Genomic DNA, 15,893 nt, shown 5'->3' with positions numbered 1-15,893 from the left:
CATATTCCAAGGTCTATGTTCTTATAAATACTACTTTCATCCGCAAATGGAAGTTCTGGTAAATGTTATTTTCTTGATTTCTTTATATGCCCAATGATATTTTAGTGCTCCGTGTAGACAGATGGTACTGGAAGCTTCTCAGCTAACTTGGCTTCAACCATTCCCTAACCATCCTATCAGAGTCATTCCTCTTAAAGGAAAATCAGATCATATCCCTTCTATACTTAGGACCTTTCAAGAGGTCTGCATTACCACTGGATAAAGTCCAAGTACTTTAGCACAGCAATAAGATCCCACACACTTGCCCCTGCCTACTTCTGTGTCAACATCTGCCACTCTCCCCTTTCATCTGTGCTCTAGCAGTAGCAAGCTGTTTACTGCTTCTTGTCAATTGCATACTGTTTCGTGCTTCCCTTTCTTCACACAGGCTAACTCCTTTACTTGGAGTGCCCTTCCTTCTTTCATCTGGTAAATTCCAAGTTTCCACCACAACCCTGATACAGCATTGCTTTCTTGTGATGCCTCAGACAGGATATTCTCTTTTGTACTTTTTTTGAAATTCATGTATAAGTTTAAAATTTTTGTATATATCACATCATGTTGTTCATTTGTTAGGATCTGTCTTCCACTTGTGATTGTATGCATCTTGCTTACTGTGTACTCAGTCACTTCAATTGCCTCCAACTCTGTGACCCCATGGACTAAAGCTTGCCAAACTCCTCTATGGGATTCTCCAGGCAAGACTACTGGAGAGGGTTGCCATGCCTTTCTTCAGGGGATCTTCTTGAGCTAGGGATTGAACTGGCATCTCCTGCACCACAGGCCAATTCTTTACCCACTGAGCCACCTGGGAAGCCCTTGCTTATTGTAGAGAGAGAATTAACTCACCCTAGTACAATGACATTTGGCTAAGTCATTTGACATCTGTCAGGATGGAAACTGGCAGCCACCCATCTTTCCCCCATGGTGAGAACTAATAGATGGTCAAAAGTTCTGCACCTACTTCTGCTGCCCCCCTCTCCCCCCATAAATCACATATAAGGCAACCCACCCTGCCCCTCTTCTCTCCCCTACCACCACCAGAACTTAGTCTGCCCTGGCAACATTTAAAAAGATAATAGGGAAAGAAGGATATGTATAGATATCCTTATGATCATGCACACTCTGCCTCTCTCTTTCCTCTGGGGGTGTTAAGAGTGCCCACTTGCTGGTGGATCCTGCCCCTCACTCATGGAATCCTCCTTGCTTTGTATATGCCTGTTTCAGTAATAATTTGAATAGTTTGTGGTCTCTGGTTTGAGTGTGGTGTATTTTGATATCTGATATCTTGAAAACGTAGAGCCCAGCAGCAGCCTACAGTAACATTTATGCACTGTTATGCTCAGTGCATCAGTATAAGAAGGAAATAAAGCTTGTCTGCTCAATCAAGTTAATAGAGGCCACTAGAAGAACTGCCTTAATGAAATGAACACAAGAATCATTTAAAAATTGAATTTATAAATGAGTTCTTAAGGATTTGGGGTTTTTTTTTTTAAAGAATTTGAAATATTTTACTTTTTCTTAAAATCTTGATTATACTCATTTTAATTAATCAGCTCTTGATTCACAGAAAAAAAGACACAGTAAAAGCAAGTTCTGGGCCAGCCTCATTGGATTATGATGCCTCAGCTATTGAAGACCTCAGTACGCTTTTAAGTTCTCAGGTTCTGCCAGTTGGTACAAAGGTAAAAAAAGGAGGGGTTGGTTACTGAATCTTTTAGAACAGACTCCCCCCACCCTCTGGGCCAGAGAACTGGTTTATTAGACAAAAGAACCTTACATGTGGATTAGGAAAACTTATCCTCTTTACTTCAGGCACATGAACATCAGAAAAAGAGCTGTTCTAATAGCATTAGGAATTCTGGTTGCACTGATTCAGTTTATGGAATTACTGGATTGCTTATGAGTCATTCTCAGACAATGGAAGAATAGGTTTCTTAACAAGAGGAAGTTGTTAGTAATATTTAACCTTATGTTCACTCTTAATTGTATTCCTTATCAGAATGTTATATCTGTTTTTATATTTGTTTACCCACTTAGTGTCTTGAAGACTGTGCCCTTATTTATTTGTTACTGTGTTGTAAACCTCAGCATTAATAAGTAATTGTTAAACATTATATGCTATTGTAAATGGTACTGTTTTATTAATATGAATTTATTCCCCTTGATGCTAGTGTATAGAGATAAATTTGATTTTTGCATATTTATTTGTATCCTGAAATTCTTCTAAACTAAGAGTGCTAGTAGTTTTTTAAAAATAAATCATGTTTTCAACATAAAGATCATGTTGCTATGAACAAAGACTGTCTTACTTCTTCCTTTCCAATCTAGATGCATTTTACTTCTTTTATTTTCTTATCACACTGCTAGAACTTCAGGACAATGCTGAATAGAAATAGTGAGAAATGACAGCCTCATCTTGTCCTTATCTCAAAGAGAAAGTATTGTGTCTTTCCAGAGAAGGCAATGGCAACCCACTCCAGTACACTTACCTGGAAAATCCCATGGATGGAGGAGGCTGGTAGGCTGCAGTCCATGAGGTTGCTAAGAGTTGGACACGACTGAGTGACTTCACTTTCACTTTTCACTTTCATGCATTGGAGAAGGAAATGGCAACCCACTCCAGTGTTCTTGCCTAGAGAATCCCAGGGACGGGGGAGCCGGGGAGGGGGGGGGGCTGCCATCTATGGGGTCGCACAGAGTCGGACAGGACTGAAGCAACTTAGCAGCAGCATTGAGTCTTTCACTACAAAGTATGGCATTAGCTGTAGGCTCTTTCAAACATCCTTCATCACGTTGAGAAAATTTCCTACTTGTTGAGAGCTTTAAATCAGGAATGGAGGTTAGATTATATCAAATGCTTTTTCTGTATGTTAAGATGATCATATGAAAATTGTTTATTAGCTTGTTAATATGGTGAATTACATTGACTATAATAGAATATTAAACTAATTTTGCATTTTTGGGATAAATCAGAAAAATATACTATCATTTTACCAACTTTTAGATTCTATTTGCTAAAATTTTGAGATTTCTGCACAGTGTTCATGGGGGAATTGGTGTATAGTGTTTTATTTCTTTTTTTGGTATTGATATCAAGGTAATGATGGAGTCAGAGAATAAACTGGAAATTTCTATCAGCTCTTAAGTTTATTGGAAAATTCTGTACAGATTTACTGTTATTTCTTCCTTAAATGTTTGGTAGACTTTACCAGTAAAGCAATTTGAGCCAGAGCTTTGTTTTTTTGAAAGGGCTTTAACTACAAAATTATTTTTCTTTAATAGGATCAAAGATATATGACTCTAGGTTATTTATTTGAGGCATTTATTTCATGCTATCTGTTTGTGTCTTTTAAGAATTTGTCTATTTCACCTATGTAAGTGAATTCGGTGGCATACAGTTGCTCATAATAATTCCATTTTATCTCTGTAGAATCTATAGTTATATTGCATCTCCTATTTCTAGTATTGTGCAACTGCACCTTTTTTCTTTTTTTAATTGATAAGTCTGGTTAGGGGTTTATCAGATTTATTGGTCTTCTCAAAGAACCATCTTTTCTATCTTTAATCTATTTGTGTCTGTATCTACTTGCTTTAGGCTGACATTGGCTCAAATATATTAAAAACAAAATCTACATTTTCTTACTTTCTTCCCCCTCATTTTATACTTTTGATGTACTCTACTACATCTTCATGTTTATCCTTTTGCTGTTCATTTGGTTATCATTTTCACATAATTTAAAACTTAAAAAAAATATGTACATTGGCTTATTTAAGTGATTTACTTTCCAATTGTGATTTTTCTCTTTCCTATAGAGTCTTACTTCTTTTCTATTTAAAAAAGGCTTTTCAATATTTCCTTTAGGATAGATTTAGTATTGCCATCATCTTTTAGCTTTTGCTTGTCTGAGAAATTCTTTCTCCTGTTCTAAATGATAATCTTCCTGGGTAGAGTATACTAGGTTGAAGAGTTTTCCTTTTCATTTGAACATATCTTTCCACTCCCTTCTGTGGATGCCAGACATTTTAAATTTTGCTTCATTGGTTGTTAAGTTTATTTGTATTCTTTTAAATATTATTGTACTTTATTCTGTGACTCACTGTTTTTGGAGACAGTTTGGCCTTCGTTTTTTAAGAATTTTTAGGTTGGATTGAAGCAGTGCTAAGACCAATTTTCCTTAATACTGTATTATACAATATTACTGTCCAATACTGAGTCAAGAGTCTTCCGAGAATTCTACCAAATTCTTAATGAATCAAGAGGCTTTCTAGTCTGTGTGGTGGGAACAGGTACTATATACTCAATTCTGTGTGGGTGAGAGCACTGTGACCTCTAAACCACTCAGGTGATTCTCTTGGCCTTGGGTAATTTCCTAAAATAGTAGTGCTAATAAGTATTTCAGCTGAATACTCAAGGGGAACACTTTGCAGAGCTTCAGAATTCTTTGTAGATTTCCCCTTTTATGACTCTTTCCTGTGAACTCTAGACCTCTTGTTTCCCACAATTCTCAACTCCATCTCCTCAATTTGGAATTTTCTAGGCTGTATGGATATTACAGCCTAGAATCCTTTCATAGCATTAAACTGGTACAGTTAGGTGCCTCATCTTGTCTAGTGGTCTTTGTTTTTTTTTTAATTACAGCTTCCAGTATCTTGAATAGCATTGTTTTTTAAACAAATTATTTCATTAGTCTGGTCCTTAGTACTTAATTTTGGTTGGGAACTAAATTTCACTGATTGGTAAGTATATATTTTTGTCAAATAAATTTCAGAGAATTGCTTGAGCTTTATATAGAGCATTGTGAGGAGCTTCTGTTATACATTTATAGAAGTGGGAAAATGAGATTAAGGAGCTTCATGACTGAAGGCATTAGGTATTATACGGTGGTACTGGAAGTAAGACAATGCAAGAGGCAAGAAATTTAAGAAAGACTTTTCTATTAAGACTTGTAAGATACAAATGTGTCAAACACTATGTATATATGACAGTGAATAAAAAGATCAAGTCTCTTTTTTCATTAAACTTCATCCCAGTGTGCATGAAATCAAGTTTTGAGTACCTATTATTTTTGTATCAATAATTGAGATGTTTTATTTAATTAGGGTAGATGATGTAATACAAAAATACACATGTGATACATGTTACCTTATAGCCTTATACTTTGTTATAGAACTTGTTACATTATAATTGACAATTTATTCATCTCTTTCTCTAACCAGCCTGTGAACTTCTCTATTTCAGGACTAGGGTTTCTTATTTAGTCTTTTAACTCCATTGTCTAGCACAATGCAGTGGACACAGCAGGTATTAGTGAGTGAATACATGAATGGAAGAATGAATGGTGCAACTTTTCTGTACCACAGTTGATTGTCAAGGGAGTTGTTTTGAGTAAATAGGCCTTCTGCCCACTGTTCTATCACCCATCAGTCAAAATGGCTAACAAGTTTATTCTCAAGCACAACTGAGGTTGGTGTGTAATCATAGGTTAAGTGTTTAGTACATGTTTTCTAAAGTTTTAATACTAAACTTCTATGACAACTTCAAGCTTTTTGCCTTTAAATTTAAATGAGCAGCAGTAATTCTTAAATTCAAAGAAGTGAGAAGCTAATTACGTATCTACTTGAGTGTTACTCAGTACTTACTTCACAATATGACAAAGGCAGTTCTGTGATCTTTTATGTAAGAGAGAAAAAAAGTGAGGCAACAAAAAATTGTGGCCCATGACCATGGCAGCAGGATCTTTTTGTCTCTAGGATCTAGAACAATGCCTAGAAATGAAGAGATGAACACCATCTCATCCTTCTCAAGGCTAATTCACCATCAGCAAAATGTATCAGTGCATAGCTGAAAAAAAGAAGTGACCTCATTTTTTATAATATCAATTTGTGATGAGAATGCTATTATAATAGATTATGAAGAGAATTCTAATTTATCAAAGGGTTTCTTCTAAAGCTGCCTCTTTGAAAAAGCAGAGATTTTCTAATCAAATGGGTGAGTAGATTGCTTTTTAGAATATCTGTCGAATATAAGGCTTCAACTCACGCCAAGCTATTGAAGCCATGATTCAATATCCCGAATTCCAATCAGATTTGTAAAATAAGATGCCAGATTGAAAACTTCAGTCTTTTTTTTTTAATATAAATTTATTTAAATTGGAGGCTAATTACATTACAATATTGTATTGGTTTTGTCATAACATCAACATGAATCCACCACGGTTGTACATGTGTTCCCCATTCTGAATCCCCCTCCCACCTCCCTCTCCGTACCATCCCTCTGGGTCATTCCAGTGCACCAGCCCCAGGCATCCTGTATCGTGCATCAAACCTGGACTGGCAATTCATTTCATATATGATATTATACATGTTTCAATGACATTCTCCCAAATCACCACACCCTGTCCCTCTCCCACAGAGTCCAAAAGACTGTTCTACACATCTGTGTCTCTTTTGTTGTCTCATATACAGGGTTGTTGTTACCATCTTTCTAAATTCCATATATATGTGTTAGTATACTGTATTGGTGTTTTTCTTTCTGGCTTACTTCACTCTGTATAATAGGCTCCAGTTTTATCCACCTCATTAGAAGTGATTCAAATGTATTCTTTTTAATGGCTGAGTAATATTCCATTGTGTATATGTACCACAGCTTGCTTATCCATTCATCTGCTGATGGACATCTAGGTTGCTTCCATGTCCTGGCTATTGTAACAGTGCTGTGATGAACATTGGGGTACACGTGTCTCTTTCAATTCTGATTTCCTTGGTGTGTATGCCCAGTAGTGGGATTGCTGGGTCATAAAGCAGTTCTATTTCGAGTTTTTAAAGAAATCTCCACACTGTTCTCCATAGTGGCTGTACTAGTTTGCATTCCCATCAACAGTGTAAGAGGGTTCCCTTTTCTCCACACCCTCTCCAGCATTTATTTTTTGTAGACTTTTGGATAGCAGCCATTCTGACTGGCGTGAAATGGTACCTCACTGTGGTTTTGATTTGCATTTCTCTGATAATGAGTGATGTTGAGCATCTTTTCTTCTGTTAGCCATCTGTATGTCTTCTTTGGAGAAATGTCTGTTTAGTTCTTTGGCCCATTTTTTGATTGGGTCATTTATTTTTCTGGAATTGAGCTGCAGGAGTTGCTTGTATATTTTGAGATTATTTCTTTGTCAGTTGCTTCATTTGCTATTATTTTCTCCCATTCTGAGGGCTGTCTTTTCACCTTGCTTATAGTTTCCTTTGTTGTGCATAAGCTTTTAATTTTAATTAGGTCCCATTTGTTTATTTTTGCTTTTATTTCCAATATTCTAGGAGGTGGTTCATAGAGGATCCTGCTGTGATTTATGTCAGAGAGTGTTTTGCCTATGTTCTTCTCTAGGAGTTTCATAGTTTTTGGTCTTATGTTTAGATCTTTAATCCATTTTGAGTTATTTTTGTGTATGGTGTTAGAAAGTATTCTGGTTTCATTCTTTTACAAGTGGTTGACCAATTTTCCCAGAACCATTTGTTAAAGATTATCTTTTCTCCATTGTATATTCTTGCCTCTTTTGTCAAAGATAAGGTGTCCATAGGTGTGTGGATTTATCTCTGGGCTTTCTATTTTGTTCCATTGATCTATATTTCTGTCTTTGTGCCAGTACCATGGTGTCTTAATGACTGTGGCTTTGTAGTAGAGCCTGAAGTCAGGCAGGTTGATTCCTCCAGTTTCATTTTTCTTTCTCAAGATTGCTTTGTCTATTCGAGATTTTTTGTATTTCCATACAAATTGTGAAATTATTTGTTCTAGTTCTGTGAAAAATACCACTGGTAGCTTGATAGGGATTGCAAAACCTCAGTCATTCTTAACTTGCTTCTCAGAAGATCCTTGTATGTAATCAGCAGAATAGTACAAGGGCACACAGGAGAAGAAAAACAAGCCACACACAAACAGAATGTGGTAAAGTTGGGCATAAGTTACAGGGCTTTAAACCTATTTTATAATTAAAAACTTGGTCAAACATTTGTTAAGATATAAAATATAATGAAAAGGTGAAATATCAGAAAAGAATTCACTGAAAATACCCAAATCAGACTTGTTGAATTATTTATTTCCAGACTTTGCTTATCCTGCATACGAAAAAAAAAAAAAAAAGCTGAGTGGGAAAAAAAGCAGATTAGTAGATTCTAATAGCTTACTAAGCAAGCTTTGTCAATTAGTTTGCAACTGCTGATAAAAGCACAAAAATGTGTACTAGAGCTGTGAGATAGTCCATGAAACTGTTACAGTGTCTTTTCCTGGTATTAATTGCAAATGCAAAAATTGACATTCAGTAAGATTTACTAGTAATTTCTTTCCAAATAAATCCCTCATAATCTTTCTTTAGCTAAGTTAATCATGTCTGTTCAGACTGTGTGCAACTGATTCAATTTTTCAAAGAATCTTGGTCTCAAAAAAATCACTTTGATCTGTAATATTCATCTTTCTGAATGAATGCTTTCAACTTGAAACTTTTATCTGAATTATCTACTGTTGAGTCAAATTCCTATTTTATTCTTTTGCATGAGGACATATTTTTGAGTGTCCTGGTAGCTCAGCTGGTAAAGAATCCAACTGCAATGCAGGAGACCCTGGTTCGATTTCTGGGTTGGGAAGATCCCCTGGAGAAGGGATAGGCTACCCACTCCAGTATTCTTGGGCTTCCCTGATGGTTCAGACAGTAAAGAATCCACGTGCAATGTGGGAGATCTATGTTGGATCCCTGGGTTAGGAAGATCCCCTGGAGGAGGGCATGGCAACCCACACCAGTATTCTTGGCTTGGAGAATCCCCATGGCCAGAGGAGCCTGGCAGGCTACAGTCCCTTGGGTTGCAAAAAGTTGGATATCACTGAGTGACTAAGCACAGCAAAATTTATTGTTTTTTTTTTTTGTATTCAGTAGAGATGTTTTACTTAATTAGGAATTTCTTTTAACAACTGGATTTAGAAAGGTTCCAACTGCACTGAAATTAAATTTTAATTTATCTTAGGATTTATCTTAGATAGAAGCATTATGAAACTTTTCTCTGTGTCTTGGACCTTTACTCAACCATGAGAAAAAGCCCATGCTAGATGGCTGGAAAGTGAGAGACATGAAATGGAGATGACCATCTTAGCCGAAAGTGAAACTGAAGTCATTCAGTCGTGTCCAACTCTTTGTGACACCATGGACTGTAGCCTACCAGGCTCCTCTGTCCGTGGGATTTTCCAGACAATAGTACTGGAGTGGATTGCCATTTCCTTCTCCAGCGGATCTTCCCAACCCAGGGATGGAACCCAGGTCTCCCACATTGTAGACAGACGCTTTACCATCTGAGCCACCAGGGAAGTCCTAATCTTAGCAGAGGCCCATTCTAAATCAGGTAAGATCAGAAACACACACACACACACACACACACACACACACACACACACAAACACAAAACCTATCTTTCTGAACCCAGTTAAAACTGCTGAATTGCAGAATTGTGAGCTAAATAAATGGTCATTGTTTTAATTTTTAGATCTTGAGGGATGGTTGTTTAATACAAAAATAGCTATTTGATATCTTGCAACTAAAGATGAGGGACAGATGTCAATTGATGAATATTTGCTTATTTGCTACTCTAAGCCAACTACTAGCATTTGGCTAATACCATAAAACATATTATCAAAGAATTTTAAACATGATATAAACTTTAAAGATATCTTGATAGAAGCTCCTTAGTTTACCAATGAAGAAACTGAGACTCAAAGAGATTAAGTGATTTGTAAAAGGTCATATAGGTAACTGAGGTGCTAGATTTTATGGCAACCCACTCCAGTACTCTTGCCTGGAAAATTCCATGGATGGAGGAGCCTGGTGGGTTACAGTCCATGGAATCACAAAGAGTCGGACACGACTGAGCGACTTCACTTTCACTTTTCACTTTCATTCACTGGAGAAGGAAATGGCAACCCACTTCAGTGTTCTTGCCTGGAGAATCCCAGGGATGGGGAAGCCCAAATGGGCTGCCATCTATGGGGTCACACAGAGTCAGACACAACTGATGTGACTTAGCAGCAGCAGCTAGATTTTAAGAATGCTAGGAGAATAATAAAAAAGATAGATGACAAATGCATATCAATTTTGAAAGCAAAGTGCTCATGAACTTCTTTAGAAAGAGAAGAGAATGTGACCATGGAAAGCTTAGGAAAGGAGTTCTGCATGACCGAGATGTTTTCCGTCATTACCAGTAGACATGTGTCTCTCAAATCTTGTCACCCAAATAGTCTGAATGTTGGATGAGAATGAACTCACCCTCAAGGGTTTTGTGGGTGTAACCAGAGGCTACTGACTTGGAGGATCAAATTTCCTTGAAGTCTGTAAAATACTTTTGTGCCCTATCACATGGTATAGATTGTTTACATAAATAAGGATTTTTTATCTCCAAAATTTCATGACAAACTGACTCTGAAGAAAAATGAAACCTATTTGTCTTAAGTTTTGAGTTATGACCTGAACATAACCTTGAATCCTCCTGGAGAAGCACATTAGATTAAAGCGGTCAAGCAAAAAAAAAAAACCAACATATTCTATACACTGCTGATAACAGGGTAAAAATTCACAAGGCCTCTGGTTGTCTCATTTGGGGTAACTTATTGTAAATCCTCTCTATTTTACCCCCTCTATACATATTTATTGAGTACCTTATATGTTCCAGATACTGTTCAAAGTCTTGAAGATTTTTTAAAGCAAAGATATACTATTCCAATTGTGACTTAAACCAGAAACAATAGCTTTCTTATAGTGTAACCACAGATACAAATGGTATCCCGACAGAAAGTGCAGAAGCAGCAGCTCTAACGACCCAGATTCACTTTCAAAGGTAGTCAAAAGCAAGAAAAACTTAAACAAACCGTGAAAACTGGCAGTGGTTGGTAAGATACCTGCTGCGAATAGGGTGCAACCCACATTTCTGGCTTGTTATCTAGATACCCTTGGCTTCCACCCCATCTCCCTGACATCTGGCCACTTGCAGATGCAGGTATGACAACCTGTATGCTCTGGTAGGAGGGAAGCCAAACCTTCAGCACACAGAACCAGACAAACAAGAAAGCAATAGCTGTCTCTTGGAGGGAAAGGATCAATAATCAGTCTCTCAAAATCAAATTCACACGAGTAACCATCCAAATAACTAATTTTACAAATGTTTTTCTCTTGTTAATCTAAATTTGGAAAAGATAAGACTAAAAGACTTTGACCACCCTGGAGACAGAGGTCCGAGAGGCTGACTTTGGGAAGAATTTTTACTTTAGGCCACCTTTGTCAGGGGTCCTGGATTTCAGTTGCAGCATCCAGAGCAAGTGAGTGTCCTAGCTAGCCTATTAATGCCAGAAGTCTAGGAGAGAAAAAAGTCTTTTCTTCTACCCATTTTAAGTTCCTTAGCTGGGGCCCTGATAATCTGGCTAAAGGCAGATTGTTGTTTTTATTGTTCAGTTGCCAAGTCATGTCTGACTCTTTGTGACATTATGGACTGCAGCATGCCAGGCTTCCCTGTCCTTCCTTCACTATCTCCTGGAGTTTGCTCAGATTCTTGTCCATTGAATTGGTGATGCCACACAACCATCTCATCCTTTGCTGCCCTTTTCTCCTTTTGCCTTCAATCTTTCCCAGCATCAGGTTCTCTTCTGATGAGTCAGCTCTTTGCATCAGGTGGTTGAAGTATTGGAGCTTCTACTTCAGCATCAGTCTTTTCAATGAATATTCAGGGTTGATTTCCTTTAGGACTGACTGGTTTGATCTCCTTGCAGTTCAAGGAACTCTCAAGAGTCTTCTCCAGCACCACAATTCAAAGGCATCAATTGTTCAGTGCTCAGTCTTTTTTATGGTCCAGCTCTCACATCTATACATAATTACTGGAAAAACCATAGCTTTGACTATAAGGACCTTTGTCAGCAAAGTGATGTCTTTGCTGTTTAAAAAAAAATTATTTATTTTAATTGGAGGCTAATTACTTTACAATATTGTATTGGTTTTGCCATACATTGACATGAATCCGCCACGGGTGTATATGTGTTCCCCATCCTGAACCGCCTCCCACCTTGCATCAAACCTGGACTGGTGATTTGTTTCACATATTATATTTTACATATTTCAATGCCATTCTCCCAAACCATCCCACCCTCGCCCTCTCCCACAGAGTCCAAAAGTCTGTTCTATACATCTGTGTCTCTTTTGCTGTCTCACATACAGGGTTATCATTACCATCTTTCTAAATTCCATATGTATGCATTAGTATACTGTATTGATGTTTTTCTTTCTGGCTTACTTCACTCTGTATAATAGGCTCCAGTTTCATTCACCTCATTAGAACTGATTCAAATGTATTCTTTTTAATGGCTCAGTAATATTCCATTGTGTATATGTACCACAGCTTTCTTATCCATTTGTCTGTTGATGGACATCTAGGTTGCTACCATGTCCTGGCTATTATAAATAGTACTGCAATGAACATTGGGGTACACCTGTCTCTTTCAATTCTGGTTTCCTCGGTGTGTATGCCCAGTAGTGGGATTGCTGGGTCATATGGCAGTTCTATTTTGAGTTTTTAAAGGAATCTCCACACTGTTCTCCATAATGGCTGTACTAGTTTGCATTCCCACCAACAGTGTAAGAGGGTTCCCTTTTCTCCACACCCTCTCCAGCATTTACTTTTTGTAGACTTTTGGATAGCAGCCATTCTGACTGACGTGAAATGGTACCTCATTGTGGTTTTGCATTTCTCTAATAATGAGTGATGTTGAGCATCTTTTCATGTGTTTCTTAGCCATCTGTGTGACTACTTTGGAGAAATGTCTGTTTAGTTCTTTGGCCCATTTTTTGATTGAGTCATTTACTTTTCTGGAATTAAGCTGCAGGAGTTGCTTGTATATTTTTGAGATTAATTCTTTGTTGCTTCGTTTGCTATTATTTTCTCCCATTCTGAAGGCTGTCTTTTCACCTTGCTTATAGTTTCCTTTGTTGTGCATAAGCTTTTAATTTTAATTAGGTCCCATTTGTTTATTTTTGCTTTTATTTCCAATATTTATGGGAGGTGGGTCATAGAGGATCCTGCTGTGATTTATGTCAGAGAGTGTTTTGCCTATGTTTTCCTCTAGGAGTTTTATAGTTTCTGGTTTTACATTTAGATCTTTAACCCATTTTGAGTTTATTTTTGTGTATGGTGTTAGAAAGTGTTCTGGTTTCATTCTTTTACAAGTGGTTGACCAGTTTTCCCAGCACCACTTGTTAAAGAGATTGTCTTTAATCCATTGTATATTCTTGCCTCCTTTGTCAAAGATAAGGTTTCCATAGGTATGTGGATTTATCTCTGGGCTTTCTATTTTGTTCCATTGATCTATATTTCTGTCTTTGTGTCAGTACCATGGTGTCTTGATGACTGTGGCTTTGTAGTAGAGCCTGAAGTCAGGCAGGTTGATTCCTCCAGTTTCATTCTTCTTTCTCAAGATTGCTTTGGCTATTCAAGGTTTTTTGTATTTCCATACAAATTGTGAAATTATTTGTTCTAATTCTCTGAAAAATATCATTGGTAGCTTGATAAGGGTTGCATTGAATGTATAGATTGCTTTGGGTAGTATACTCATTTTCACTATATTGATTCTTCCAATCCGTGAACATAGTGTATTTCTCCATCTATTTGTGACCTCTTTGATTTCTTTCATCAGTGTTCTATAGTTTTCTATATATAGGTCTTTTGTTTCTTTAAGTAGATATATTCCTAAGTATTTTATTTTTTTCATTGCAGTGGTGAATGGAATTGCTTCCTTAATTTCTCTTTCTGTTCTCTCATTGTTAATGTATAGGAATGCAAGGGATTTCTGTGTGCTGATTTTATATCCTGCAACTTTACTATATTCATTGATTAGCTCTAGTAATTTTCTGGTGGAGTCTTTAGGGTTTTCTATGTAGAAGATCATGTCATCTGCAAACAGTGAGAGTTTTACTTCTTCTTTTCCAATCTTTTCCTTTTATTTCTTTTTCTGCTCTGATTGCTGTGGCCAAAACTTCCAAAAGTATGTTGAATAGTAGTGGTGAGAGTGGGCACCCTTGTCTTGTTCCTGACTTTGGGGAAATGCTTTAAATTTTTCACCACTGAGGATAATGTTTGCTGTGAGTTTGTCATATACAGCTTTTATTATGCTGACATATGTTCCTTCTATTCCTGCTTTCTGGAGCGTTTTTATCATAAATGGATGTTGAATTTTGTCAAAGGCTTTCTCTGTATCTATTGAGATAATCGTGTGGTTTTTATTTTTTAATTTGTTAATGTGGTGTATTACGTTGATTGATTTGCAGATATTGAAGAATCCTTGCATCCCTGGGATAAAGCCCACTTGGTCATGATGTATGATTTTTAAAATATTTTGTTGGAGTCTGTTTGTTAGAATTTTGTTGAGGATTTTTGCATTTATGTTCATCAGTGATATTGGCCTCTAGTTTTCTTTTTTTGTGGCATCTTTGTCAGGTTTTGGTATTAGGGTGATGATGGCCTCATAGAATGAGTTTGGAAGTTTACCTTCCTCTGCAATTTTCTGGAAGAGTTTGAATAGGATAGGTGTTAGCTCTTCTCTAGATTTTTGGTAGAATTCATCTGTGAAGCTGTCTGGTCCTGGGTTTTTGTTTGCTGGAAGATTTCTAATTATAGTTTCAATTTCTGTGCTTGTGATGGGTCTGTTAAGATTTTCTATTTCTTCCTGGTCGAGTTTTGGAAAGTTGTACTTTTCTAAAAATTTGTCCATTTCTTCCAAGTTGTCCATTTTATTGGCATATAGTTGCTGACAGTAGTCTCTTATGATCCTTTGTATTTCTGTGTTGTCTGTTGTGATCTCTCCATTTTAATTTCTAATTTTGTTGATTTGATTTTTCTCCCTTTGTTTCTTGATGAGTCTGGCTAATGGTTTGTCAATTTTATTTATCCTCTCAAATAACCAGCTTTTGGCTTTGTTGGTTTTTGCTATGGTCTCTTTTGTTTCTTTTGCATTTATTTCTGCCCTAATTTTTAAGATTTCTTTCCTTCTACTAACCCTGGGGTTCTTAATTTCTTCCTTTTCTAGTTGCTTTAGGTGTAGAGTTAGGTTATTTATTTGACTTTTTTCTTGTTTCTTGAGGTAAGCCTGTATTGCTATGAACCTTCCTCTTAGCACTGCTTTTACAGTGTCCCATAGGTTTTGGGTTGTGTTTTCATTTTCATTCATTTCTATACATATTTTAATTTCATTTTTGATTTCTTCTGTGATTTGTTCATTATTCAGCAGTGTGTTGTTCAGCCTCCATATGTTGGAATTTTTAATAGTTTTTCTCGTGCAATTGAGATCTAATCTTACTGCATTGTGGTCAGAAAAGGGGCTTGGAATGATTTCAATTTTTTTGAATTTACCAAGGCTAGATTTATGGCCCAGGATGTGATCTATCCTGGAGAAGGTTCCATGTGCGCTTGAGAAAAAGGTGAAATTCATTGTTTTGGGGTGAAATGTCCTATAGATATCAATTAGGTCTAATTGGTCTATTGTATCATTTAAAGTTTGTGTTTCCTTGTTAATTTTGTTTAGTTGATCTATCCATAGGTGTGAGTGGGTTATTAAAGTCTCCCACTATTATTGTGTTATTGTCAATTTCCCCTTTCATACTTGTTAGCATTTGTCTTACATATTGTGGTGCTCCTATGTTGTGTGCATATATATTTATAATTGTTATATCTTCTTGGATTGATCTTTGATCATTACGTAGTGTCCTTCTTTGTCTCTTTTCACAGCCTTTGTTTTAAAGTCTATTTTATATGATATGAGTATTGCTACTCCTGCTTTCTTTTGGTCTTTATTT

The sequence above is a fragment of the Bos indicus genome, chromosome 3 (genome assembly GCF_029378745.1).
Source record: "Bos indicus isolate NIAB-ARS_2022 breed Sahiwal x Tharparkar chromosome 3, NIAB-ARS_B.indTharparkar_mat_pri_1.0, whole genome shotgun sequence".
NCBI classification, from domain to species: Eukaryota; Metazoa; Chordata; class Mammalia; order Artiodactyla; family Bovidae; genus Bos; species Bos indicus.
Note: the sequence above shows the minus strand (reverse complement) of the source record.